General features: G+C 36.3%; 1 long non-coding RNA gene across 2 annotated transcripts; it reads right to left on the bottom strand.

Moving 5' to 3' along the window:
* On the bottom strand, positions 1–1235 carry LOC110226721. 2 transcript variants are annotated; one of them, XR_002330645.1, is made up of 3 exons: positions 1133–1235; positions 799–942; positions 1–343 (listed from the first exon to the last, which is right to left on the bottom strand). It is a non-coding gene; the product is annotated as an uncharacterized LOC110226721 (long non-coding RNA). The 2 variants fall into 2 exon arrangements; XR_002330644.1 differs by having other exon boundaries at positions 1099–1234.
* Between the last annotated feature and the right edge of the window lie 1357 nt (positions 1236–2592).

Genomic DNA, 2592 nt, shown 5'->3' with positions numbered 1-2592 from the left:
TTTAACAAACTGCACAGTTATACCAAAAATTAAAAAACAACCAAATCATGTTTGACAAAAACAAAAACAACACATGGAGTTCTCATAAACTGACTCATAAAGTACTTAAATCTTCTTATGCTTTGTTACAATAGGACTCATAAACACAACAATAGACTCCTTCTTTGCATTTTTGCTTGTACGCTTCACCCTTTTACTGCCTCCTTCACTTGGTTTTTCTACATCGTCACAAGTCTTTACTGGAACTTTTCTCCTTCTCGTTCTTTTTATTTTCTCCCATTTCGGGTTCTCCGCCTATTGTACATCCTCTCTTCATGTTTTTCTTCTCCGCTTCCTTGAACATCTGAATTTGACATACAAATATCAATGAGAATCAACTCGACTCCTCCCAACACATTAGCTTAGAGATAGTGGAGCCAAGCAACTGCAAATTTATGAACGGTTGATATACACTCTTTTAGAGCTTTATCAAACTTGATCTATATCATCTAGAAGAACAGTCCATGTAGTAAGTCTCACACTTGTGTACAAGATAAACATCTAAATCTCAACCACATAAAAATGAGATTAGATTTATGCTTGTTGTCTAATATCACAAAACACGACCAGTTTTGAAATAAGAGACTACTTCAACCTTGTCAGCTTTTTCTTGGTCAAAGACGCAAAGTGTATAGATATACCTAGAGCATCTAACCAAGTTATACTTAGTTTTACCTTTTAGTATCAGAAATTTCTAAGTTACAAAAGAAACATAGTTATACCAAGTTCTACTAGTTGTCCAAAGTTTATAGATTATACCGTTGAATCTCCGCGAGAGATTGAATTTGTTGAATCAAAATACACTTGGGTGGTGCCTCTCTGATGCTTCAAGGATTTTATCTGGTTCTGTAGGATTCGATAGAGTTGGGTTCTTTGTTCGAGCCATTACTCCTTTGCATAAACCTACAAACAAAATCAATTAGATTAACAACAGATTCCAAAAATTTCTCTAATTTCAATTTAATTCTACCCAATATTGAAAATAAAACAACAAATTAGACCAAGTTAGATTAGGATTGACGAAGAAGGATAGAAGAAAAACATGATGAAAGTAATTACTCAAATTGGAGAAATAGATCGACTCGAATTTTACCAACTTATGCAAATAAGGAAGTTGTATGTAGTTATCCCAAGTTCAACAAAGAATGGTAAGAAGAAAAAAAAAACTAAGAAGAGGAGGAAGACAACGATGAAAAAAGGAAAAAAAATCTGTCAATTTAATTATTTTTAGGTTTGACCCGATTACATAGAATTCGGATATTTTTTACCCGTTTTGTTTGGTTGGATTGGTAATAAATTCAATTTCTATGGGGTGCCAAAGTATTTTTCTCCTTTTTCAATTTAAAATAATTCAAAATTAAATTCATTTTTATGAGAAGAGCATTTGAGAAAAAAAACTGAAAATGAGGAGCTCCTGAGAATTTGATCCCGCCACTGAGATTCTAACTCTTCATCTTAAAACCTAAAGAAATGACTCATGCATGCAACAATTTCTAACGTCGAGATATATTTGGAAAATGTGACCCTCAACATTAAATTTTATCACGTGGCCTTCCTTGCAATATTACCAGTTTTAACTTTTAACCTTGTTGCAAAAACTCTACAAACGATTCAGTAATTAGGATTTTTTTTGGGTTGCCGCATTATTACGACCTTGTTGTAAACCACATAACGGATGGACTCCATAACCGTGGCCCATGTCCATGTTCTAGAAGGCCCATGTCCATGTTCTAGAAGGCCCATGTCCATGTTCTAAAAGGTCCATGTCTAGCTTTTAGAAGACTCGCCCAATGACGGTTTATGTTAGTCTTACTGGGCTTTGGGCTTTAGGGTTTCCTAGTCCAATTGGGATTTGTCTCCCTTATTGTGTATATATATAAGTTGTAACATCATTCATTAATAAGAGAATACACGAGATTCATAACACGTTATCAGCACGATAGCCTCTAAATCCCTTAGCTAAAGATCAGACACATAAACCTTAATCTCACGATCTCTCTATCTCCATCAAACCCCTAAAACGCAAAGAAATCTGCCTCGGAACTTCAAAGAGAACGTTCTCTCAAATCGTGAGGACCCAGAAAACAAGCAAGATATCAAATCGAAGCCCTCGCCGAGACGAATCCATCAGTGCAAACGGCTTGTCGATCTGACCACCGACGCGCCCTCACGCACAGATACAGTGTGCGCTGATTTGTTTTGAAAACCCTAGCACGTCCGTCCGTTTGCTTTCTCGTTTGCTCGGCGATTCCTTCCAAGGACCATACGCTCGTGACAAGTTGATAACCGAGGTCTTTATCTCCCGGTTCTAGTCCGTACAACCCCATAAGGTGAAAGGTAACATCAAAACCCTAAAGCTAAAGAACCAACAATCGAACTTGAAAGTTAAGCAAAGAGAAACTCTAAAAACGAACCTTGCTTGATAAGCGATTGTTATTTCCTTGGATGATCCGATTGCTTGACTCGTTTAAGTTGCTAGAAAAGTTATTATTGCTTAATCTCAAACTCGCAAAATCGAAAATACGTAAGCTAATGGCCGAAACTTTAAAAGTC

This window comes from Arabidopsis lyrata (genome assembly GCF_000004255.2).
Source record: "Arabidopsis lyrata subsp. lyrata unplaced genomic scaffold ARALYscaffold_7, whole genome shotgun sequence".
Lineage (NCBI taxonomy): Eukaryota > Viridiplantae > Streptophyta > Magnoliopsida > Brassicales > Brassicaceae > Arabidopsis > Arabidopsis lyrata.
The sequence above is the reverse complement of the archived record's forward strand: the minus strand, read 5'-3'. Positions and strand labels throughout refer to the sequence as shown.